Source organism: Cherax quadricarinatus, chromosome 33 (genome assembly GCF_038502225.1).
Source record: "Cherax quadricarinatus isolate ZL_2023a chromosome 33, ASM3850222v1, whole genome shotgun sequence".
In the NCBI taxonomy this organism is placed as follows: domain Eukaryota; kingdom Metazoa; phylum Arthropoda; class Malacostraca; order Decapoda; family Parastacidae; genus Cherax; species Cherax quadricarinatus.
The window spans coordinates 31,276,883-31,304,680 of record NC_091324.1 but is presented as its reverse complement, the minus strand read 5'-3'; the positions used below and the strand labels follow the sequence as shown (position 1 = coordinate 31,304,680).

General features: G+C 42.5%; 1 protein-coding gene across 3 annotated transcripts in view; it reads left to right on the top strand.

The window, feature by feature from the left end:
* Nucleotides 1-14,640: 14,640 nt before the first annotated feature.
* LOC128693860 (adenomatous polyposis coli protein-like) overlaps nucleotides 14,641-27,798 on the top strand; it is a 551,448-nt gene continuing 538,290 nt past the window's right edge. For all 3 annotated transcript variants that reach the window (XM_070091007.1, XM_070091006.1, XM_070091003.1), the window contains exon 1: nucleotides 14,641-15,183. The gene's annotated coding sequence lies outside the window, so the exon portion shown is untranslated. The remainder of the gene's footprint in view (nucleotides 15,184-27,798) is intronic.

Here is a 27,798-nt window from a genome sequence, read left to right as displayed (position 1 = left end):
TTAGAATGGCTAGTTGGACATTTATTAGACAATGGCATCATTTGTTTACTTTTGAACATTGGCAAAAATCAAACATTTCCCCTACTTTGAGCTCCATTTCTAGGTTGTTTTTATAGTAAAATCAATCAAAATCACCTCTATTTCTATAATATGTTTTCCATTATATCAAATGAGACCAAGAAAACGAGAATACAACCATAAATACTATACGAAAATAGGCCACAAAATCGGCATTTTAATTAAAAAAAAGGTCAGTTTTTTTTTTCTCATTATGCACTGCGTGCTCCAGGATTTTTTTTATATGGTGCACACTGACCACACAGACCCATTCTCTCACATGTGGGCCTACCAGCTTTCTCCTGCTTGATTTAAAGCCGCTAGAATTTATGAGTATATATACATCAAACACGGTACCTCGGAAGACGTATATTTACGGCCGCGACAGTCAAAGGGTTATGTAATTAGAGGCTGTATACTACATTACTGGACAGCCTCTTCCCTCATTAAGGTCACTAACTTGAGGTTTCATTGTACAGTTTATGAAGTACAGTGGACCCCCGCATACTGTTGGCATCACATAACGTTAAATCCGCATACCGCTACATTTTATCGCCAAGATTTTGCCTCGCATACCGCTAAAAAACCCGCTCAACGCTGTTCGTCCGAGACGCGTCTAATGTGCGCCCTTAGCCAGCCTCACATGTTCCGCCGGTGGCATTGTTTACCAGCCAGCCTCCGCGTAACATCCAAGCATACAATCGGAACATTTCGTATTATTACAGTGTTTCTGGTGATTTTATCTGCAAAATAAGTGACCATGGGCCCCAAGAAAGCTTCTAGTGCCAACCCTACAGGAATAAGGGTGAGAATTACTATAGAGATGAAGAAAGAGATCATTGATAAGTATGAAAGTGGAGTGCGTGTCTCCGAGCTGGCCAGGTTGTATAGTAAACCCCAATCAACCATCGCTACTATTGTGGGCAACAAAAAGGCAATCAAGGAAGCTGTTCTTGCCAAAGGTTTAACTGTGTTTTCGAAACAGAGATCGCAAGTGATGGAAGATGTTGAGAGACTGTTATTGGTGTGGATAAATGAGAAACAGATAGCAGGAGATAGCATCTCTCAAGTGATCATAAGTGAAAAGGCTAGGAAGTTGCATGAGGATTTAATTAAAAAAATGCCTGCAACTAGTGATGATGTGAGTGAATTTAAGGCCAGCAAAGGTTGGTTTGAGAGATTTAAGAGGCGTAGTGGCATACATAGTGTGATAAGGCATGGTGAGGCTGCCAGTTCGGACCACAAAGCAGCTGAAAAATATGTGCAGGAATTCAAGGAGTACATAGACAGTGAAGGACTGAAACCTGAACAAGTGTTTAATTGTGATGAAACAGGCCTGTTTTGGAACAAAATGCCAAGCAGGACCTACATTACTCAGGAGGAAAAGGCACTCCCAGGACATAAGCCTATGAAAGACAGGCTTACTCTGTTGATGTATTCCAATGCTACTGGTGATTGCAAAGTGAAGCCTTTATTAGTGTATCACTCTGAAACTCCCAGACCGTTCAGGCAAAACAATGTCCTCAAGGAAAATTTGTGTGTGCTGTGGAGGGCAAACAGTAAGGCATGGGTCACTAGGGACTTTTTCTATGACTGGTTACACCATGCATTTGCCCCCAATGTGAAAGATTACCTAACTGAAAAGAAATTAGAACTTAAGTGCCTCCTGGTGTTAGACAATGCCCCTGGTCATCCTACAGACGTGGCAGAGCGACTTTATGGGGACATGAAATTCATTAAGGTGAAGTTTTTGCCTCCTAATACCACTCCTCTCCTGCAGCCCATGGACCAGCAGGTTATTGCAAACTTCAAAAAACTGTACACAAAAGCTCTGTTTGAAAGGTGCTTTGTAGTGACCTCAGAAACTCAACTGACTCTAAGAGACTTTTGGAGAGATCACTTTAATATCCTCAATTGTGTAAACCTTATAGGTAAGGCTTGGGAGGGAGTGACTAAGAGGACCTTGAACTCTGCTTGGAAGAAACTGTGGCCAGAATGTGTAGACCAAAGGGATTTTGAAGGGTTTCAGGCTAACCCTGAGAATCCTATGCCAGTTGAGGAATCCATTATGGCATTGGGAAAGTCCTTGGGGTTGGAGGTTAGTGGGGATGATGTGGAAGAGTTGGTGGAGGAGGACAATGAAGAACTAACCACTGATGAGCTGATAGATCAACTTCAACAGCAAGAGGCCAGACCTGAGGAAATTGGTTCGAAGGAGGGGAGAGAGAAATTGAAGAAATTGCCTACTACAAAGATTAAGGAAATCTGTGCAAAGTGGCTTGAAGTGCAAACCTTCATGGATGAAAATCACCCTCACGCAGCTATTGCAAGCCGTGCTGGTGACTATTACACTGACAATGTTGTGAAACACTTTAGGGAAGTCATGAAGGAACGAGAGGTACAGGCCACTATGGACAGATATGTTGTGCGACAGAACTCCAGTGACTCTGAAGCTGGTCCTAGTGGGATTAAAAGAAGAAGGGAAGTAACCCCAGAAAAGGACTTGACACCTCAAGTCTTAATGGAAGGGGATTCCCCTTCTAAACACTAACACACTCTCCTCCTCCCATCCCATCAATCATCACCAGATCTTCAATAAAAGTAAGTGTCATGTAATTGTGCATGCCTTTTTCAGTTTGTGTGTATTAAAATTAATATTTCATGTGGTAAAAATTTTTTTTTTTCATACTTTGGGGTGTCTTGCACGGATTAATTTGATTTCCATTATTTCTTATGGGGAAAATTCATTCGCATAACGATAATTTCGCATAACAATGAGCTCTCTTGCACGGATTAATATCGCTATGCGGGGGTCCACTGTATTAATTTAGTAGACTGTCACTTTTCACACAAGTTATGTTCCTGATACCTAAGTTACAATGGTTACAGACTGGGCTGCAGCTGTGTTGATCCCTGAAACCCTCATCAGGTATGCTCCAGGTTTACAATTGAAAACATGATATGTAGAGTGAATAGCTTAAGGGAGAAATTGGTTTATGTTCCTGACACACAGATAAAAACCAAAAGTATTATTTATAAATTCTTGACTAGAATAACCATAATTTAAGGTAAGATAAATTATTTTAAGTGACTTTTTTAGCTATATGTTCCTTACAGTGTAAGTTATGAAAAACTTTGTTATTTTTGATGAATTGTGTAACTTAAACTGAGTATTTTTTAGATTTCTCAAGAACATGACTGCATTTTTCCTATATGTTCTTAAGTCCCACTGACATGATTTCAGTTAGTCCAGTTTTCAGGTAATTAACTAGTGCATTAATTGGAACTCTATTCCAAAGATTGTAGGCAGAACTACATGCAGTATTTAGTATTTTATTAAGTGGAGGCTACCCCAAGGCTTGGCAGAAGGTTTAAGAGGTGTTAGTTTAATTTATATTGTAGCACTGATTTGTTAGTTTTAGGAGTGGCTTGCCATGGGTTCAAATTCCATTCGGTCTCTAATTGTATGTTGTAGCTTTGCCCTATATCCTCAGATTAACACCTTGTGATCAAAAAATCAAATTGATATTTAGAATGAGCTATCAGAATGTTCATGGTTTCAACTTTTATGGTTCCTGAAGCTAAAATTCTGCTTCAGCAGAGTAATTACATCTAAAGATGTATATCTGCATATATATACACTTGACAGTTTAATTCTCATTTTAGGGATTAAAGTAGTGTTGACTGGTGGTCACAAGTAAAAGGCAGCCTCTATGACCCTATTGCATTTGATGTCATTGTAAAATGTATGAAATAACATTTAAGTTAGATATTCCTTTATTTAAGGGATTGAAGAAGTCTTGACAAGTGGGGCATAGGTAAAAGGCAGCCAAAATGACCCTCATGCACTTGAGAGGTTATACTAGGTTCTCTACACATATGCTGCTATGTATGATACTCTATGTAACTGTATTTGTGTATACCTGAATAAACTTACTTACTAAACCTAACACCAGTTTGCTGTTTCACTTCTTTCTTTTCCCGGATGTGTATATCTCTGTACGCAGTGTGAAATGTTATTTGAGTTAGCTATTCACAGAGCTTTTGAATGTTAGGATCAAAAACATTTACAAATTTGATACCTTTCAATGCATTTCAAGTATCTGATAAAGCAGTAAATAATATACATTGGAACCCCGGATATTGGCCAGTGCAGATATTGGCCAAATCGGATTTCTGCTGCTCTTTTGGCCGAAATTCTGTCCTGGATTTCGGCCGGCAACTCGGAAATTGGCTGTATTGGACGCTTCCGCCCACCACTCCGCCATGTTCATGAGTCAGTCTGGCTGTGTGTCTGGGTGAGTGAGCAACACTTCTCGCATTCATCCAAACATTTCGTTATACAGCCTCTCCTCACTCAGCGACGTATGTACAGTGGACCCCCGCATAACGATTACCTCCGAATGCGACCAATTATGTAAGTGTATTTATGTAAGTGCATTTGTACGTGTATGTTTGGGGGTCTGAAATGGACTAATCTACTTCACAATATTTCTTATGGGAACAAATTCGGTCAGTACTGGCACCTGAACATACTTCTGGAGTGAAAAAATATCGTTAACCGGGGGTCCACTGTACTTGTTTACTGACACCTCTGACTTACAACAGGCTCTTTGACCAGTGTTTATACCTAAATAATGTATAATAGAGTTGATTTCCTCTATTCTGTTTACTTTCAATATACAGTACACTATAAACATTTAAAAATATGCCAGAAATGTTATAAATGGTGCAAAGGTGACATTAAAATATCAAAGATGGGTGACACAAACCGACTACCATTATAGTATGCTCCACACTTAGCAATGAATTTGCTTAACGACGTGGTCTTAGGAGCAGAACTTCTTTGTAAAGTGAGAAAAGGCTGTAATTCATTGTTGTTTGTGGTTGTTTATTGAGTGCGACTGCAAAATAAACCACTATGGGTCCAAAGAAAGTTCCTTGTGCCAGCCCTTTGGTAAAGAAAGTGAGAAACATGAAAGAATTCAGTGAAAAAACCTTGTCCCACTTTAGGCAAATCTTAGAGACACCACAAACAGACCTCTCTGGGCAGTTTTTTTTGTGCAACAGAGGTGCAGTGACTCTCAAGCTTGTCCTAGGGTCAGTAAAACGCAAAGAAGGGACGTAGCCCTCTTGCTTTGATACCTGAAGTCCTTGTGGAAGGGGATTCCCCTTCCAAACAATAATCCCGCCTCCCTCTCCCCTCCTCGTCTTCTTCAATACGCCAACAGGAGTTTTCAGTAAAGGTTTGTCATGTTTATTTATCATTAAAATTTGTGCTTTATATTTATTTCTCATTGTTTTCTGTATGTAAAACTATAGTTAATCTTTAAAAAATGTATTTTTTGTTAATATTTTTGGGCGTCTGGAATGGATTAATTGTAGTATTTACATTAATTCTTATGGGAAATATTACGTATGTCAATTTTCGGCCTTTTCGGATTTAGGCCAACCTTCTGGAACGGATAACGGCTGAAATCCGGGGTTCCACTGTATTTTTATTATTTTTTTCCGAAGGTTTAATAAATATTGGATACAGGTCAACAGTATAAATTGAAAATTCATTGGGAAAAAAAGAGGTAATAGAAGAACTGTTCTTGAAGTGTGAGAGAGTTGACACTCACACAATAACTGTGAAGTGGTAGATGAACTGACACCCTCACAGTAGTGGTGGTGGAAGATGGACTGACACCTTCACAGTAGTGGTGGTGGTGGTATATGGACTGACACCCTCAAAGTAGTGGTGGTGGTAGGTGGACTTACAAATTCACAGTAGTGGTGGTATGAGTAGATGGACTGACATCCTTCACAGTAGTGGTGGTAGATGGACTGACACCCTCATAGTAGTGGTGGTGGTAGGTGGACTGACATCCCTCACACTGATGGTGGTGGTAGATGGACTGACATCCTCACAGTACTGGTGGTGGACTGACACCCTCACAGTAGTGATGGTGGTATATGGACTGACACCCCTCACAGTACTGGTGGTGGACTGACACCCTCACAGTAGTGGTGGTGGTATATGGACTGACCCCTCACTGTACTGGTGGTGGACTGACAAATTCACAGTAGTGGTGGTGGTGGTGGTAGATGGATTGACACCCTTCACAGTAGTGGTGGTGGTGGTGGTAGATGGACTGACACCCCTCACAGTAGTGGTGGTGGTGGTAGTAGGTGGACTGACACTCCTCACAGTACTGGTGGTGGACGGACACTCTCACAGTAATAGTGGTGGTAGGTGGACTGACACCCTCACATAGTGGTAGTGGTAGGTGAACTGACACCCCTCACAGTAGTGGTGGTGGTAGGTGGACTGACACCCTCACAGTACTGGTGGTAGACTGACACCCTCACAGTACTGGTGGTGGACTGACACCCTCACAGTAGTGGTGGTGGACTGACACCCTCACAGTAGTGGTGGTGGACTGACACCCTCACAGTAGTGGTGGTGGACTGACACCCTCACAGTAGTGGTGGTGGACTGACACCCTCACAGTAGTGGTGGTGGACTGACACCCTCACAGTAGTGGTGGTGGTGGACTGACACCCTCACAGTAGTGGTGGTGGTATATGGACTGACACCCCTCACTGTACTGGTGGTGGACTGACACCCTCATGGTAGTGGTGGTGGTAGGTGGAGTGACATCCTCACAGTAGTGGTGGTGGTAAGTGGACTGGCACTCACAGTAGTGGTGGTGGTAGGTGGACTGACACCCCTCACAGTAGTGGTGGTGGTAGGACTGACACCACTCACAGTAGCGGTGGTGGTCTGACACCCCTCACAATAGTGGTGGTGGTAGGTGGACTGACACCCCTCACAGTAGTGGTGGTGGTCTGACACCCCTCACAGTAGTGGTGGTGGTCTGACACCCCTCACAGTAGTGGTGGTGGTCTGACACCCCTCACAGTAGTGGTGGTGGTCTGACACCCCTCACAGTAGTGGTGGTGGTCTGACACCCCTCACAGTAGTGGCGGTGGTAGGTGGACTGACACCCCTCACAGTAGTGGTGGTGGTAGGTGGACTGATACCCTCACAGTAGTAGCGGTGGTAGATGGACTGATACCCTCACAGTAGTGGTGATGGTAGGTGGACAGACCCCTCACAGTAGTGGTGGTGGTAGGCGGACTGACACCCCGCACAGTAGTGTTGGTGGTAGGTGAACTGGCACTCACAGTACTGGTGGTGGACTAACACCCCTCAAAGTAATGGTGGTGGTAGATGGACTGATAACCCCTTACAGTAATGGTGGCAGTGGTATACTGTAGGATTTGCACCAGTTCAATAATGATGGTGATGGTAGGAGGATTTGCAACAGTAATGATGGTAGTATGACTTTCACCATTACAATTATGATGATTGTGGTGATTGGAGGACCTGCACCATTACAGTAATGAGGGGGGTGGTGGTTAGAGGATTGTCATCCGAACAGTAATGTTGGTATAATCCCATTTATGGGGTTGTGGGTGAGATCAGGTATTTCCTGAGAGGTTCAACTCTTCTATAAGGCTTCTTTCTCCTCGTGTGGAGCTGCTGGCGGCTACCACTGGCTTGAACATCCCTTCAACTGCAGTGACACGCCACCACCAAGGTCTGGACACCTGTGTGTCTTCCTGTATATTATTATCGACTTGTATAACGTGTTTTATTTGTAATGCTCGCTGTCTTTATTTGTTAACTTTTGTATTCATGTTTATCATTTTTCGTTTGTTTTTAGTTGTTTTCTTTATCGTCGTGATGTCTCAGAGAGTAGCAGCTGTTCATTGCGCCTCCGTACTCAATCTTCCTATAGACTTTATCGACCAGTCAGTCAGGCGCACTTTCCCCTACGCTGCTGTTGGCCATCTCCCGATTGGTGGAGGTGCTTCCTCTGTCGATTTGATTTGCTGTCTCCTTTGATCATAATCGTTATTTAGCCATTTTATGACTGTACGGGTGTTAAAGGAGGTTTAGACCTTTGTGAACCTCTGTAATGTATGATTGTTCTTATGGAATTTATTTTAGAGTATAAGTTACACCAGACGAGACTAGCCCAGGGCCGGGCTAGTCTTGTCTGGTGTAGGTAAAGGTTAAGGCATAAAATGTCCCTTCTTATGGCCCCCCATTGATTTATGCTTATAAATTCCTTGGTGTGACTTATTATATTTATCATTGGACTATGTATTCAGCACTGGAAATACTATTATCATGAATATCTCGTGTTCGTTGGAATAACTCTAACAATATAAATTATTATAGATAAAAGCACTGAAGACACACTCGTTTATAAAATTATTCTGGCACTTCCTTTACGGGATATTATTACAGTAAAAAGTCGATGAGTGTGTGAGAACAAGCGAGACGCGTGTGAGCAAATATGTTTGTGTTTATAGGGTTGTAAGAACGCTGCCAGAGTGCTTTAGGGAACAACTGGAGGTGTAGAGGAAGGGAGGCTGCTTGGAGGAGTGTCAAGGATGTGGAGATGGGAGGGGTGCCTGGCGGAGTCGCTAAGTAATAATAATAATAATAATAATCTTTATTTACTACAAGTACATGTACATGGTATGCAGTCCTACCTGACAACAATGACATACTACTACTACATAGAAAGCCACTTGTTATGCTGAGCATCTCGGGCAAATTAGGTCAGTGTCCCAGGATGCGACCCACACCAGTCGACTAACATCCAGGTACCCATTTTACTGATGGGTGAACATAGACAACAGGTGGAAAGAAACACGCCCAATGTTTCTACTCTGGCTGGGAATCGAGCCCAGGCCCTCGCCGTGTGAAGCGAGAGCGTTAACCACCAGGCCACCAGAGTAAGGAAGAGAAGGAAGGAGGAGGAAATGACGGAGGAAGGGTGGGTGCAGAAAGCGCTGGAGGAGCAGAGGGAAGGTCTTAGGATCTCTCCTGTAGGCTGGTCATGTACTACCAGATCGATGCTCTCTCTCTCTCTCTCTCTCTCTCTCTCTCTCTCTCTCTCTCTCTCTCTCTCTCTCTCTCTCTCTCTCTCTCTCTCTCTCTCTCTCTCTCTCTCTCTCTCTCTCTCTCTGCTACTAACATTCCCACCCACTACCCTCACCACCCACACACTCCTACCCTCCACCCTCATTCCCCGCCCCCTCACTTTTCCCCCTCATCTCGTATATCCCCGCCCACCACCCACACTCCCCCCACCTATCATAATTTTTTTTAGCTTTTGTTGCCGCTATGTAACTATCATAGAATAGGTTAGCAGAGCCTCGTTAATGTATTCAGTTTTTCTAATAAAAAGGGAGAAAAAAATCCCAACACCCTTACTCTCTACTCTCCAGGTATACCCTCCCTGGCGCGAGGAACATGTGGGCAAATTTCCTTCCACCGAGCTGCCTCGACCCACCTATCAGGAAAAATAGACACCTGTGGGAATGTAGATTATGTAGCCTCACATAACCAGGTATAGAAGAGAAGGCAGGAATATCACACAAGAATAATAGGCTTCTAGTATGCTCCAGTACCCTCGAGTTTCTGGACGTGTTAATCATGAAGACAGACACCTCGTTGGTAGCCACCTGTAGAATCATAGAATGATATGCACACAAAGATAAGGAAGAGTTTGTGGTATTATCAGTTCGGTGAAGAAGAGTCTATTATTTGAATTTCGAAAAGGATCATTGCAGAAAAGAAGCGAGGAAAAACGTCTTCACAGCTGAAGTGGTGAGAGTTGGAATGGCCTCCAAGATGAGGTAGTGTGAGATACAACCACTGGTAACTTAATGTGTTGGTCTTGTGTGACAGTGATCTCAGAAGGTGGAACACCACTGGGATAGCTGCAGTCCTGCAACTACAGTAGGTAATTACACATACCATCCATCCAAGCTCCACCCTCCAACCCTACACTCCCATCCTACGCTCTCCACCTCACAATACCCCTTCATTCTATAGCCTCCACCCCACACCACTCCCCACACTCCTACACCCTCCCCACTCCAGCTCTGTCCTTACTCTATACGCACCTACTTTCTCCCACACCCTCTCCTGTACCCACTCTACCTAGCTTGCTTACCATTCCTCCTTTCCTCGCCTGCACTAACCTATTTGTGGTTGCAGGGGTCAAATCTCAGTTCTTGTCCCCGCCCTTTTAGTAATATTCCCTCACCGTTGTGCCCCTAGTATGTGTTATATCCCCTAGTATGTACTTTATCTCTTTATTCGTGTATATATATATATATATATATATATATATATATATATATATATATATATATATATATATATATATATATATATATATATATATATATATATATATATATATATATATATATATATATATATATATATATATATATGTGTGTAATCACTGCTGGGTGCGGTGATTAAAGGTGGTGTGTTGTGTGGGATCGATTGGGTGTAAAGGCTGCTGTTTTTTACCATTTGTGTTGTGGAACCTCCTGTTCTTTTATGTTGTGGCACCATGTGGTGTTTTTGTTGTGGCACCTGGTGGTTTTTACGTTGTGGCACGTGGTGGTTTTTACGTTGTGGCACTTGGTGGTTTTTATGTTGTGGCACCTGGTGGTTATGTTATGGCACCTGGTGGCTTTTATGTTATGGCACCTGGTGGTTTTTATGTTATGGCACCTGGTGGTTTTTATGTTATGGCATCTGGTGGTTTTTATGTTATGGCACCTGGTGGTTATGTTATGGCACCTGGTGGTTTTTATGCTATGGTACCTGGTAGTTTTTATGCTATGGCATCTGGTGGTTTTTATGTTATGGCACCTGGTGGTTTTTATGTTATGGCACCTGGTGGTTTTTATGTTATGGCATCTGGTGGTTATTATGTTATGGCACCTGGTGGTTATTATGTTATGGCACCTGGTGGTTTTTATGTTAGGGCATCTGGTGGTTTTTATGTTATGGCACCTGGTGGTTATTATGTTATGGCACCTGGTGGTTATGTTATGGCACCTGGTGGTTTTTGTTATGGCACCTGGTGGTTATTATGTTATGGCACCTGGTGGTTATGTTATGGCACCTGGTGGTTTTTATGTTATGGCACCTGGTGGTTATGTTATGGCACCTGGTGGTTTTTATGTTAGGGCATCTGGTGGTTTTTATGTTATGGCACCTGGTGGTTATGTTATGGCACCTGGTGGCTTTTATGTTATGGCACATGGTGGTTTTTATGTTATGGCACCTGGTGGTTTTTATGTTATGGCACCTGGTGGTTTTTATGTTATGGCATCTGGTGGTTTTTATGTTATGGCACCTGGTGGTTTTTATGTTATGGCACCTGGTGGTTTTTATGTTATGGCATCTGGTGGTTATGTTATGGCACCTGGTGGTTTTTATGTTATGGCACCTGGTGGTTTTTATGTTATGGCACCTGGTGGTTTTTATGTTATGGCACCTGGTGGTTTTTATGCTATGGCACCTGGTGGTTTTTATGCTATGGCACCTGGTGGTTTTTATGCTATGGCACCTGGTGGGTTTTATGCTATGGCACCTGGTGGTTTTTATGCTATGGTACCTGGTGGTTTTTATGCTATGGTACCTGGTGGTTTTTATGCTATGGTACCTGGTGGTTTTTATGCTATGGTACCTGGTGGTTTTTATGCTATGGTACCTGGTGGTTTTTATGCTATGGTACCTGGTGGTTTTTATGCTATGGTACCTGGTGGTTTTTATGCTATGGCACCTGGTGGTTTTTATGCTATGGTACCTGGTGGTTTTTATGCTATGGTACCTGGTGGTTTTTATGCTATGGTACCTGGTGGTTTTTATGCTATGGTACCTGGTGGTTTTTGTTATGGTACCTGGTGGTTTTTATGCTATGGTACCTGGTGGTTTTTATGTTATGGTACCTGGTGGTTTTTATGCTATGGTACCTGGTGGTTTTTATGTTATGGTACCTGGTGGTTTTTATGCTATGGTACCTGGTGGTTTTTATGTTATGGTACCTGGTGGTTTTTATGTTATGGTACCTGGTGGTTTTTATGTTATGGTGCCTGGTGGTTTTTATGTTATGGTACCTGGTGGTTTTTGATTTGGAATTCATGGCATGAACAGTTTTGTTGTGTTGATAAGTATTAGTTTAAGTTTGGTTTGTAGAGGAATGTGATCTTAACTTTTAATATGGTACACTCACGCAGTTACATACACATTCAGCATGTGGACATAAGGTGCGCACACACACACACACACACACACACACACACACACACACACACACACACACACACACACACACACACACACACACACACACACACACACACACACACACACAGGATGTTCCACAGATGGGACACAGCAACAAGGGGTCACAGATGGAAGTTAAAGACTCAGATGACTCACAGGGATGTTAGGAAGTATTTCTTCAGTCATACAGTTGTCAGGAAGTGGAATAGTCTGGGTAGTGATGTAGTGGAGGCAGGATCCATACATAGCTTTAAGAAGAGGTAAGATAAAGCTCATGGAGCGGGAAGAGTGACCGAGTAGCGGCCAGTGAAGAGGCGGGGCTAGGAGCGGTGACCCGACCCCTGCAACCACAACTAGGTGAGTACACACACACACACGTAATCATGTGCGCACAAGGTGTATTCATATGCATTATAACATCTGCACATACGGTTTATACACACAATCTTGCATACACAACCATGTGCACACAGTGTATAATAGGTGGGTGCTACTGCTTGTGCACTCAAGATGAATAGGTCATTGTAGGTAGAGTATGAGCAGGGTAATATAGGTGTGGTTTCTGTGTAGTTCACAATACAGAAAAACCCTCGCTTATACAGTACCTTCTTTTCGGTGTTCCATGTTTTCCTTTATTTTCAGTTGAGTCATTGTTCCACCCGCTGGTGACTCTCGCCGTCGGCCGGAACACACTGAACAATGGCTTAATTTGAAATCAACGAAAACGTGGAACACCGAGAAGAAGGTATTGTATATGCGGGACCTTCCTGTACTAAGAACAGAAAAAAAAAACAACCATTGGACGGTGCAAAATACTTGACTATCCGAAATGGTTTATGCTGTTAGTTCAAGCAAGAGCCAGTACCAATTACTAGAGATCCAATCAGTAATTTTTTGTTTTGTTTTAGATTTTGCCCCAAGAGGCAGGTTTACTAGGCAGTTTCAGTCATCCTGTGAGTGAACACGCCGCCATAATGACAGTCAACTACTGGGGCTGTAATAGTTGACAAGTCACTGGTGATATCAACCCCATATTTTGCTGTTTCAATATACAGGTATCACTAAGAAAAAAAAATAAACACAGTAGAAGCTGATAAGTGCTTAATCTCTTACTACATGAAACTATGTGCAAGAACATGAAAGAGTTAGTCCCTGCTCTCACGTATCTTACAGGTGGATTAATGGCTGGAAACCGACAAACGATAATAGAGGTTCTTATAATAAAAAAAACTTCATGCGATATATAGCCCCCACTGTGTAAAACCTTCCTCAAGGAGGTTCCTGGATGCCCTACAAGTTTAGTGCTCCTCCCATGAATGTAATAGTAATAATATAATATGTACCGCTATAAATAAAAGGTTCTTTGCATGTCTTTTTGCCACCAAAGCTGTACCTCATTAATGTAAAAAAAAATAGATAAGCACGTAAACACGGAACCGCCCTTGATGTACCCAGCATATATGACATAGTCTGCTAACGTTGTCGCTAATCGTATATAGGATGAACTGAAAGAAATTTACTCACTGGGGTAACTGAGATCAATTATCTTTGCGCAGTACAGTTTGCTCATTTTCCAGCATATTGGGAATCGTAACCGTAGTATAAACTGGAGAGATGCTTCCATTATATATAAAATAAATTGTATATTCACATTACGGCTCAATTTCCTTATCTCGCAGGGACCCTCAAGGGAGGTTCCTTGACGCTGGTGAGGGGCTCTTGATCTTGGGAATTGGATCTGTGCTCCAATTCCCTAAATTAAGCCTGAATGCCTTCCATCCCCCCTGCACAGGCGCGGTATAATAATACGGATTTAGCGCTCCCCCATGATTATAATAATTATCTCACAGGGTCAGCGAAAACCAGACTCGGATAATACTATTGCCCAGAGTGCTTTGTTCCTACCCTTCACCTAGGTTATATGACCTGTCTGTGTACATGTACACCTTGTAATTTGCTGAAGAGGACATTATGAGGCCAAACTGCACAGTGCCACATTCTAAGGCACATTTGCATAATATTTGCAAAAAAATGTGCAAATATTTTATTGGGATTAGACAAAATACATACGTTTTAAAGTGCATCTTAATTGTAATTAACTATCCACATATTTTTGCTTATATAATAATATATATTTTGGAGCCTGGCACCGTGGATTACGTTCTCTTAGATATGACCAGTAACTGGATAATTTATATCTTGATAAAAGGATCACACATGGCTAAAAATATCTGGATAAACTTTGTGTCAGATAGGATAGATTGCGCAATATGAACCTGAGAGATGATTACTTGCAGGCACACCCCAGAGTAGTTTGCCCTTAAGGTTGCGTTGTGGAATCAAAGAAAACGTGGATAGTGGGTGGATGTAGGAAGGTTGAAGCTTAGATCAGGAAGACGTGTGTGGTGGTAGGCAGTGTTATCATGCCTGTATTGAGAGGAAGGTGTCTGCGCCTTCTTCTCCTGCCGTCTGCTCTGCCAGGCACTTGTTGGTCTGCTGTGCCCTCCCTCCCTGCGTTCGCCTCTGTCTAAGTGTGTCTTCTAAGTTGTTATGGCAATGATGGGAACATTGGCCACCAATCGAACTGTCTTCTTTTGGGTATTGTGATGGCGCTAGACATCTTCCAAACTTCATTTTGAGTGACCTGAACGTCGTGTGCCTCCTTTGCCGAGTGCTTTTGAACGCACGCGCCGCCGTACTTTAAAGTGGCCTGAACGCATCCTGTATTCTAAGTTCCTTACGGAGAGCTCTGAACGCATCCACCATCCTTTTAAGTAGATCGTTGTCCCTTAGCAAAAGTGATTATATATACACCGTGGTGGTGCTCTTAACAAAAAAAGTGTGAAGCGACTTACGTATTTGCAAATTAACTATAATAAACACATACTTTCCTAACATATGGGATAACGAAAAATCACACAAAAGTATGCAACAAATAAACACGAGCAGTGATATATGATGAGGTAAGTGTGTGTTGAGAGGCCGTGGCAGAAAGCTGGTGGGGTCGCTTGGCCAATTGAAATAATACATAATAGTAATTTTAATAAGGTTACCGACACTATGTTAGGTAAATAGACACGGTGCCCCGTGGACTGGTGGCAAAAGCTCTCGCTTCATAGGGTGAGTGCCCGGGTTCGATTCCTGGCGAAGGGGTGGAAACATTGGATGTTTCCTTACACTGGTTGTCTATGATCACCCATCAATAAAATGGGTACCTAGGTGTTAGTCGACTGGTGTGGGTCGCATCTTGGGACAAAACTGACCTAATTTGCCCGAAATAATCTACTTAACAAACGGCTTTCTATGTAGTAGTATGGCATTGATGTCAGTTAGGCCTGTATACCTTGTACATGTACTTGTAGTAAATTAAATTATTATTATTATTATCATTATTTTTATTATGTGCAACTAATAAGACATTTACTGCGGCTACGTTTCGCTTACCAGGAGTTTTGTAAGGCCATTACTAAAGCCCTAGCATCACACGGCGAGGGTCTGCGTTCGATTCCCAGCGGCGGTAGAAACATTGGGCGTGTTTCTTTACACCAGTTGTCTATGTTCACCCATCAATAAAATGGATATCTGGGTGTTAGTTGACTGGTGTGGATCGCATCCTGGGACAAGGATCTAATTTACCCACAATACTCTGCATAACAAGCGGCTTTCTATATAGTAGCATGTCACTGATGTCAGCTAGGCCTGTATACCTTGTGCATGTACTTGTAATAAATAAATAAATACTGGCAGCACAATTATTGGCTTGGCTAAGCTCCTGGTGAGCTAAAATTATCCACGTTAATGTCTTCCAGTTGCACATGTGTTCATAATAATATAATTATTTATTTATTTTCACTACATATGGTTTACGAGCTGCTGCACTTTTATACAATTGCAATAAACACTATTTTTTTCGGTATTCTTACATTAGAGTAACTTGCGTAGATTTAACCTACTATAACTCCCAAAATTCATTGGCTTATTTTCGTCTTGAGCTGTATAGCCCTTGTGGCTTAGCGCTTCTTTTTGATTATAATAATAATAATTTTCGTCTTGAGCTGCTGTTGTGGGTCGCATTGTCATTTGCTATAGGTCCCATAGACCTGTGTTGTAAGCCCCATGGACCTGTGTTATGGGATCTTTGGACGTGTGTTACGGCTGTGAGAGGTTTCTTCGACTTGCGTTTTGGGCCAATTGGTTCCCCTCTATGGCTGTGAGAGATTTCTTGGACCTGTTATGGCTGTGAGAGGTCCCGTGAACCTGTGTTTTGGCTGTGATAGGTTCCTTGGACCCATGTTATGACTGTGAGAGGTCCGTCAAACCTATATATTGGTGAATGACAAGTGTGTGTGTACATATATAGGGTACAAAACTATGAAAGAGACGTATGTATATTAGAGGCGCCTGAACTAAGTATGAAAGTTGAAGAACGGGGCATGATGTTGGATGAGCAGGTAGCCTAGAGAAGGGGAAGAATAAAAGAGGAAGTAGTCTTTGGAAGCCACGAGATAAACAGTGACACCGAGAAAACCCTTAATTTACGGTTTCACCCACTGTGGGAATTTATTGATGCTGGGTGAAACGTAATATAAATATTTTCCATAAACTGTCTTTATATTACCATTTGTGGACTTACGCAGTCGTCTACCAATAGACCACAGAACCTCTAGTAGAGGCAGTATTAGTATTATTATTACTACTAGTAATAATAATACTATTAGTAATAATAATACTAATAATAATTTAAAATACTCAATTGTGCTTCAAATTGTAAATTGTTTACTGTAATTTTTAAAACTGATTCTATCATAGCTTAGTTAATCTTAAGTTAATTTTAAGCCTGCCCATAATGCTGTGCATACAAGGGGCTTTTGGCATGTACACTCAACTACTATAATTCCTTGTACAACTATGTATCATGTCTAAATAAACTATTATATTATAGTGTTAAGAGGGGAAGCTCTCAACTCACTCGGGTCGTACAGCGCCTGGGGGGATGGAAACCAGTAAGATTCGAACTGAAGACTGGGAAGATAGGTCCAATTCTTTGCATCAAGAGTCACCGGCTTCAAGGAACCTCCCTTGAGTGGACAGACTAGATGATAATAGGGTGTATCTCTGAGCTGCGTCTCTTAATCGTTGCAAATGGGTATCGTGTCGGAGGATGTGGAAAATGGCACACGATGTCGGACAAGAAATTGTCCTGGATCCTGGTGGATCGACGGGCAGTAGTTTGCATAAATGGGCGGAAATCAGAATATAAACCATTCACCAGTTTGTAAAGACGTAGAATAAGTAGGGATGTGATGTGATTGTGTAAATGGAAAATAAAGAATAAGGTTTTTATATTCTTTTGAGTGGAAATGGTTGGGTGTGGATAGCTGTGCCTTGCTTGAACCAGTAGAACCACTGCTGTGTTGCTTTGTTTGCGTGTATAGTAAGACATGTGTAGCGTGTTACCAGAGGGGTCGTTGGTCAACGACTTATCGCTCGTAGAGATTTTGTAATCTAATTCAGTCTAATTGGAAAAGTTTCCCATAGGGAAATGTAATTCAGTGTGTGATGGAATCCATAAGTATTGTACATTAATTCCTTCTCTGACATTTTTTTAATATCTATGCTTGTGAAATTAAGTGAATGCAGCTTCCGTAGATATTAAATGAATACTCTTTCTTTGTTTATAGCGATACAGTTCAGGCAAGTAATATAGTTTATTGTAATTGTATGTTTTCACAATCCATTTAGATTTGCGTTTATGTACCTCTCGATATTTAACATTTTAAAAAAAATGTGTAAGTGTGGTTCATTTCTGAACATTTTAAGACCACTTACGGTGTTAGGCTTAGATATTTTATCACTGACATTAGGAATACCAAGCTCCTTCCTCATATTAAGGATCTTGGTAGCTTTGGGACAGACATGAATAGTTCTGAGGGCTTCGTTGTGCATTAGCTCTAAGTGCCGAAGAGAATGTTCTTTGCTTAAATTAACATGGACGCAGCGTAAACAATAAGGATCTAATATAAGACATGTACATCTTTCATAGTTGCTGTTGTAGCTAGCAGTAGCTGTGAAAACGTGTACCGTACCCCTGCATTTTTCATTTAGTTGTGGTATGACTAGGTAAAGCTACTCCTAGAGCAAAACGTTATATTAGCCTTGCTCTACTCGAAATGTTTTGTTCTGGCATTATTTGTTTTGCATTCTGCCTTGCAATCTACAGAAGTCATCGTTGTTACTTGCCTTAAAGTCTTCCGCTGGTTTGTTGTCGAATTCAATGTGTTAACCCTTCCTAAATGCTTAAATTATCAGCACCAGGTCCTCGCGCACGCTTCCTAAATGCTTAAATTATCAGCACCAGGTCCTCGCGCACGCGTCCTCGGCTTCAGCGTTTATTCTCCTCGTCTTTGGTAGTTCTTTCAGCTTGTTGTAGATCGGTATACGTGTGTATATTAGCCTTGCAGATACTTCTGTTCTCATAAACTACAGATACACTGTCTCATCCTCAAGATACTCGACCTCATAACCTACACATAATTATATTCGTAGCATCTCTAGTTAATCTTCACCTAGAGACACTCATAATCTCATCTCGTTTATAGATATTTTGCTTCACGAAGGAAAACTCTTCGTGTGGGGGAGAAAGGTATAGTTATGTCGGAAGTTTATCAAGCCCCTGGCTGCCTTCAAGAGAGAGCTGGACAGATACCTAAAGTCAGTGCCGGATCAGCCGGGCTGTGGCTCGTACGTTGGACTGCGTGCGGCCAGCAGTAACAGCCTGGTTGATCAGGCCCTGATCCACCGGGAGGCCTGGTCATGGACCGGGCCGCGGGGGCGTTGATCCCCGGAATAACCTCCAGGTAACCTCCAGGCAACTGCTTGTAGGTCACCAAGGCCGCATTTTCCCTGTACACTAACAATAATGGTACTATAACTGTTAAATTAGAGAGATATGTATATGTGCGACCAGTGTACAGATGTGGGCACTGAGGGTGTGCTTGTGAACATTTATACTCGCTGCTTACTTGACACTAAGTTCACCGTCACTTTGGCCCCACCTTTTTTTCACCTGAGCGCATCACCTACTCTCACCTGGGTGCGTCATGTAACCTCACCTGGATACGACCCACACCCTCACTCAGTAACTTTACACGTTTTTACGTGTAGGATCTCACCCTCATCTAGCATCATTACCTAGTAACGTCACATGTTTTCACTTGAGTCACCTATCCTCACCCGGGCACATTCCACCACAGTGCCGGCACCTTCGTGAGTTATGCCATTAAAGGATCGCAGGTATGTGTTGTGGATCAAACCTCTGCTTTCTCTTAGTGGTGGGTGTGCGTGGCTGGTGCTTGCTTCCACCTCCCTCTCATTACTAGGGATAGGGGTTGGTGCTTGCTTCCACCTCCCTCTCATTACTAGGGATAGGGGCTGGTGCTTGCTTCCACCTCCCTCCCATTACTAGGGATAGGGGCTGGTGCTTGCTTCCACCTCCCTCCCATTACTAGGGATAGGGGCTGGTACTTGCTTCCACCTCCCTACCATTACTAGGGATACGGGCTGGTGCTTGCTTCCACCTCGTTCCCATTACTAGGGATACGGGCTGGTGCTTGCTTCCACCTCGTTCCCATTACTAGGGATAGGGATTGGTGCTTGCTCTTACTTCCTTTCCATTAGCGGGAGTGGAAGCTGGTGGTTGTTGCCACTCTCTCTGTCATTGGTGCCTTATTGCGACTGTCGGGTCTCCCTTTGAGGCTGGTGTGAGAAATTTGAGAAGATAGGCAGGTATGTAAGGAGATAGTGTGTTCCAGGTAAATAGAGGGGCTAGGTGAATAGGAAGGTACAGCCACTTATATAGCCAGTCAGTCAACCGGTTGTATAACCATTCAGCCTGTTAGTTAGACAGTCATTTAATCACTTAGACACCCAACTAGTTAGCTAGCCAGGAAGTCTGCAGGTCGTACCTTGTTAACCTTCAGCAGTGTTTACCTCAATAGCTAACATCCCAAATAAACCATCTCACATCTCCGCCAATTAGGCTGAGGCTAAATTTCTCTCTCATCTCTCTCTCATCTCTCTCTCATCTCCCTCATCTCTCTCATCTCTCTCATCTCTCTCTCATCTCTCTCTCATCTCTCTCTCATCTCTCTCTCATCTCTCTCTCATCTCTCTCTCATCTCTCTCTCATCTCTCTCTCATCTCTCTCTCATCTCTCATCTCTCTCTCTCTCTCATCTCATCTCTCATCTCTCATCTCTCATCTCTCTCTCATCTCATCTCATCTCATCTCTCTCTCTCTCTCTCTCTCTCTCTCTCTCTCTCTCTCTCTCTCTCTCTCTCTCTCTCTCTCTCTCTCTCTCTCTCTCTCTCTCTTTCCCCTTTGTTTTCAAAGGGGAGAGGGGGTAAGCGGAATGATTGTGTTTTGAGCTTGTTTTGAAATAGTGTGAGTGTGGGGGCTCTTACACACACACACACACACACACACACACACACACACACACACACACACATACACACACATACACACACACACACACACACACAAAATGGTAACTAACATACACACACACACACACACACACACACACACACACACACACACACTCAAGGAGAAAGATCTTGGGGTGAGTATAACACCGAGCATGTCTCCGGAAGCACACATCAATCAGATAACTGCTGCAGCATATGGGCGCCTGGCAAACCTGAGAACAGCATTCCGATACCTTAGTAAGGAATCGTTCAAGACACTGTACACCGTGTATGTCAGGCCCATACTGGAGTATGCAGCACCTGTTTGGAACCCGCACTTGATAAAGCACGTCAAGAAACTAGAGAAAGTACAAAGGTTTGCCACAAGGTTAGTTCCAGAGCTAAGGGGAATGTCCTATGAAGAAAGATTAAGGGAAATCGGCCTGACGACACTGGAGGACAGGAGGGTCAGGGGAGACATGATAACGACATATAAAATACTGCGTGGAATAGACAAGGTGGACAAAGACAGGATGTTCCAGGGAGGGGACACAGAAACAAGAGGTCACAATTGGAAGTTGAAGACACAAATGAGTCAGAGAGATATTAGGAAATATTTCTTCAGTCATAGAGTTGTAAGGCAGTGGAATAGCCTAGAAAATGACGTAGTGGAGGCAGGAACCATACACAGTTTTAAGACGAGGTTTGATAAAGCTCATGGAGCGGGGAGAGAGAGGGCCCAGTAGCAACCGGTGAAGAGGCGGGGCCAGGAGCTAAGACTCGACCCCTGCAACCACAAATAGGTGAGTGCAAATAGGTGAGTACACACACACACACACAAGAATCATGCAAAACAACCGCACGGGGAGTTGAATGATAAATTCAACTCCCCCTGTGGTTGTTTTGCATGATTCATATATATATATATATATATATATATATATATATATATATATATATATATATATACACACACACATATATATATTTGTAACAAGTCGGCCGTCTCCCACCGAGGCAGGGTGACCCAAAAAGAAAGAAAATCCCCAAGAAGAAAATACTTTCATCATTCAACACTTTCACCTCACACATAATCACTGTTTTTGCAGAGGTGCTCAGAATACAACAGTTTAGAAGTATATACGTATAAAAATACACAATATATCCTTCCAAACTGCCAATATCCCAAACCTCTCCTTTAGAGTGCAGGCATTGTACTTCCCATTTCCAGGACTCAAGTCCGGCTATATAAAATAACCAGTTTCCCTGAACCCCTTCACTAAATATTACCCTGCTCACACTCCAACAGCTCGTCAGGTCCCAAATACCATTCGTTTCCATTCACTCCTATCTAACACGCTCACGCACGCTTGCTGGAAGTCCAAGCCCCTCGCCCACAAAACCTCCTTTACCCCCTCCCTCCAACCTTTTCGATATATATATCAATAACACTGCACTAGCCAAGGACTCGAACCCATGCTGCTTTGGCCTGCCTCATGGTGGGCGAAAACACATGAAGCCCTAATCCACTGGACCATACGATCCTTAAGAGTAGGACATCCAGCGGAACTGGATGTTGTACTCGCTACCCAAGGACACACGATGGTGTGGATGACTAGTCTAATCTCATTCTAGTCCCTGTTTGGTCATCCACACCATCGTGTGTCCTTGGGTAGCGAGTACAACATCCAGTTCCGCTGGATGCGCTACTCTTAAGGATCGTATGATCCAGTGGATTAGGGCGTCATGTGTTTTCGCCCATCATGAGGCAGGCCAGAGCAGCATGGGTTCGAGTTCTTGGCTAGCGCAGTGTTGTTGTTGTTCAATACCACTCGTTCGTGGTCACTATAATAAATATATATATATATATATATATATATATATATATATATATATATATATATATATATATATATATATATATATATATATATATATATATATATATAATGTCGTGCCGAATATGTAAAACTGGTCAATTAGCAGGAACTCATTTAAAATTAAGCCATTTCTGAAATTTTCTCTTATACGTTTAAAGATGTATTATTTTCATTAATGATAATGTAAAAAATTTTAATTTTGCACCATAAGGAACTTAGAAAACTTACCTAACCTTATTATAACAAGAACAATTTATTTTAGCCTAACCCAACTAAATATATTTTAGATTTGTTTACAGTAATTTAATACTGAACAAGCACAGTAAAATGCATTTTTTTCGTTAGGTTCAGAATGATTTTGGCGAAAATATTGCATACACAAATTTTCACTTGTCCTATATGGCAAGATGAGCGTTGCTATTTAAGCCAAGATGGCAAGTTCTGCCTATTCGGCACGACATATATATATATATATATATATATATATATTTATTTATTTATATATATATATATATATATATATATATATTTATATATTTATATATTTATTTATTTATTTATTTATTTTAGGTAGTAGGTTGGTAGACAGCAACCGCCCAGGGAGGTACTACCGTCCTGCCAAGTGAGTGTAAAGCGAAAGCCTGTAATTTTTTTGCATGATGGTAGGATTGCTTGCGTCCTTTTTTCTGTCTCGTAAACATGCAAGGTTTCATGTACGTCTTACTACTTCTACTTACACTTAGGTCACACTACACATACATGTACAAACATATATATACACACCTCTCTGGGTTTTCTGCTATCTTCTTTCTAGTTCTAGTTCTTGTTTATTTCCTTTTATCTCCATGGGAAAGTGGAACAGAATTCTTCCTCCGTAAGCCATGCGTGTTGTAAGAGGCGACTAAAATGCCGGGAGCAAGGGCCTAGTAACCCCTTCTCTTGTATAAATTACTAAATTTAAAAAGAGAAACTTTCGTTTTTTCTTTTGGGCCACCCTGCCTTGGTGGGATACGGCCGGTGTGTTGAAAGAAATATATATATATATATATATATATATATATATATATATATATATATATATATATATATATATATATATATATATATATATATATATATATATATGAATATGTTCTAGAAATCTTTCTTTACACGCACTTTTTGTTTGTAAGTTTCTGTTAGAAGTCTGACTGTTTTAATATTTTTTTTTTTTTTTGCGATTCACTACCGACAAGTTGACGAATGTGCAACACTGCTATCTTTATTACTGAAACGTTTCGCCTGCACAGCAGTCTTCTTCAGTCAGATGCACAGGTGATATTTATACCAGCGTCCGGAACTCTGTCGATACTTGGGCCTGAGTCCGTAATAATGTGATGTTTAAACAGGACAAATTTCAGTTATTACGCCATGGAATAATGGAAGAAATTAAAATCAAGATTAAAGCATGACAAACTCAGACCACTCAATAGAACGTAAGTCAAATGTGAGAGACCTGGGGCGGTAATGTCAGAAAATCTTGCGATCAAGGACCATAACAACGTTATAATTGCATCTCCAAGAAAATTGATAGGTTGGATAACTAGAACCTTCAAAACAAGGAATGTCAAGCCAGTGATGACTCTCTTCAGGTCACTCGTTCTCTAGGCTGGAATATTGCTGTGTATTAACGGCTCCCTTCAAGGCAGGCGAAGTTGCTGAGCTGGAAAATGTATAGAGAACCTTCACGGCTCGTTTAAGCTCAACTAAGCACCCAAATTCTTGGGAGCGCTTGAAGTTACAGATTACTACATATGAAGCGATGAGTACACTGAGAGAGAACTCAATAAGTGTTGAGCCAAGACTCTTCGATGCCCTCCCTTCATGCACAGTGGGTGTCACCAACAAATCCCTAGCTGTCTTCAAGAAAGAACTCTACAAATTCCTCAAAACAGTTCTTGTTCAACCAGGTTGTAGTGTACACGTTGCACTGCGGACGGCAGGCACAAACGTTTTGATCGATCAGGCCAACAACCAGGAGACCTGGTCAGGGACCTGACCGCGGGGGTGGTGACCTCCGGAAGCGACTCGAGGTAAACCTGTAAACCTTTCCCTACAAGCCTTGTGTAAAAGATTTTTCTCCCAAGAATGTGCATGAAATTTCCCAGCGCTGTGGCCTGACCACTAGGACGAGCTCGCTATCAGTCACGTCTTGGAGAGCTCAACTCTCATCGTAATGACAGGGGCAGTTTGTGTTCCTTTCCATGTGTGTGCGTGCGTGTGTGTGTGTGTGTGTGTGTGTGTGTGTGTGTGTGTGTGTGTGTGTGTGTGTGTGTGTGTGTGTGTGTGTGTGTGTGTGTGTATGTTTTGGAGGGCTTTGATTTTAATGGCTCTTGTTTGCTTGTTAATTCTTCTCATTAATCGTCTGTTTTGTGTACCATATATGTGTTGGATTTTTTTTTAAGGCTCGTGTTTGCTGTTCGATTTGTTCTTATTCTTGTTATCATTCATCTCCGTCTTATTACTGTATGAATCACAACAGCTAGCGATGTATGCAGAATCATCTCAATAAATTCTGGATTGAAGGCTGATGATACTCTCATTAATCCTTCACTTTTATTCTCGTAGTGTCTCATTCCATCCTTCGTTCTCCCCTACCTCCTCCTCCTCCTCCTCCTCCTCCTCCTCCTCCTCCTCCTCCTCCTCCTCCTCCTCCTCCTCCTCCTCCTCCTCCTCTTCCTCCTCCTCCTCCTCCTCCTCCTCCTCCTCCTCCTCTTCCTCTTCCTCTTTCTCCCCTTCCCCTTCCTCTTCTTCCTCAATTTTTGTCCTCGGCCGACCCATCGCCTTCCACCCACCAGGTGTTTGTAAACAAGGGCGTGAGGTAGCTGTAGTTTTCACTCCCCATCCCAGGGGCAGTTTTTTCTACCACCCCTTCAATTTAGGCGCTGTTCCTGCATTCCTTTCCCTATCTCTGTACCTTCACAAATTCCCTCGTTTCCTCAAATCTGGCTGTGGTGCGTATGTTGGTGTGCATGCGGCTAGCTCCAGCAGTCTGGCCGACCTGTATAGTCACTAGCACCCAGAGATCTCCTATATTCTATTTCATCTATATCAGACGGACTTATGGTAACTACTGGATCCAGTCTTGCTGCCTCACTCCTCCCCTTCCTTCTTTCTCTTTCTCTCTCTCTCTCCACACAGCGGTTTTTACATGGTTAGATTAAGAGTTCCTGCCTTTATTTGCAAGGTAAGTGCAGTTGCGTACCTCATTTCGTTTGAAAGCCTTTTTATTGTTATGAGACATATAGAGAGGGAATAGGATGAAGTTGGGGCCATCTGTGGGTCAGTGATATTTAGTCATTTGACCATTTGACTGTCTCATCGATGACATTATGCTGTACGAACGTATTCCAAACGCGAGTCATTTTTGGAATGAATGATGTCAGATGAAGTAATGTTCTTGAGAAGGGTACAGCCAGAGTAAAGTCGCTGTGTGACTCTTGTTGTTGTATATAAGCTGTGTTCTCGCTGTCCACGAAGTGGAGTCAAGTATGGTACCTAGACTCGTGTGTGTGTGTGTGTGTGTGTGTGTGTGTGTGTGTGTGTGTGTGTGTGTGTGTGTGTGTGTGTGTGTGTGTATTTCGATTCCATCTCTCCTCTCTTCCCCTTTTTCTTCTAGTCCCGTCCAAACCCTGCCTCCCCTTCTGTTAGTCTCTCCGTCCCTGTTGTGTATAGTTGTGACATGACGTTGCAAGGTGGAAATGGATCATTGATTACTCACTCATCCATGAAACTTGCATCTTGTCTTGTACGTTGAGGAGGGGGTGGGGGTGAGGCGAAGAATTGTAATTAACAGCCATCTTTGGGGAAGGGGTGTATGGTGTGTGTGTGTGTGTGTGTGTGTGTGTGTGTGTGTGTGTGTGTGTGTGTGTGTGTGTGTGTGTGTGTGTGTGTGTGGGGCTAGGATTGAGACTAATCTAATTGCAAACCCCAGCACCTTTGCAAGTTTTTGAATATACTTAATTAGGTAGGGACTCCAAGCTTAGCAACATATAACGAGATGGGAATGACATATGTTGTGTACAGAGTAGTGACTTTTTTTTTTATAGATTCCTGAAGGCTGTTCTGAGATTTTCTAGCCTCGCATTGGTAGCTGAAGTCATACGTTTATGTTCTCTTCCGGAGATATGTTCGGTATGATGTTTGCTCCAGTATCCCTTTCGTCGATTCCTGTGGTTTCTCGTCTCTTGTTCTATATTCCATCTCTGGTCTCCCCACCTCTTCTTCAAATGTTATGAATTTGCACTTGTTTAGAGTCAACTCTTGTAGCCACTTTTTCGAAAGCTATACATCATCTGCAGAGATTTAGAGGATCCATCCAGTCTGATACGTCATTATAAATGTCTGTTGATACTCATGGGGGTTGAGCGCTTTCCATGAATATGAGTTGGCGTGGGTGGGTGTGAGTTCGACTTGCCTACCATGGGTCAGTAGACATACATAAATATCCCTTCATTCTTATGTTGCTATAAGTATAATTGAATACTTATGGTAATGTTTAAGTCACTTAGCTGTTTATGACCACACGTGAAATGTAAATAAGCGTTTTTGGTAACTTATGAGACCACGTTGTGTGGGGCAAATAACGTACTTATAGTCTTGAATGAGGTGTAATTGCGTGAGAAGAGAAAACAAGGACTTCGCAGTACGGTCAGCGGGTGGTGGTAGTTACATCGGAGGGGATGGTGGTGGTGGACGGCAGTGGCTATGGTGGCTGGCAGTGGTGGCAGTGAAAGCAGTGGTTGGCGGCCGCGGCGATGACCACTTGCAAGGGCTGACAGCGTGGGAGTTGGCTCCTAGTGGTCAGTGTACCGTATCCCCCAGTCACTACACGCTTGTTCTGCATCCCTTGTGCTCTCTCCCTTGTACCATGCCAAGGTGCTGCACCTTCAATCCTCTATCCTAGCCCTCTGATTTTTTTTACCCTTTTTTCATACGCCTACATAATACATGGTAGTTCTTAATCTAGACAGAAGTAGATAGCCTCGGTATGGACTTCCAAGTCACCCGTTACAGTATCAGTCTCACCCATATATTTCCATGTACCACTATGTCCGTGGTGCTGTATCCTACACCTGCCACTATGTCCGTGCTGTTGTATTCAACACCTGCCACCATGTCTGTGCTGCTATACTACCCACAGCCATTTTTAAATAAGTGGGACATTAAGAGTCAAGGTAAAATCGGAGAC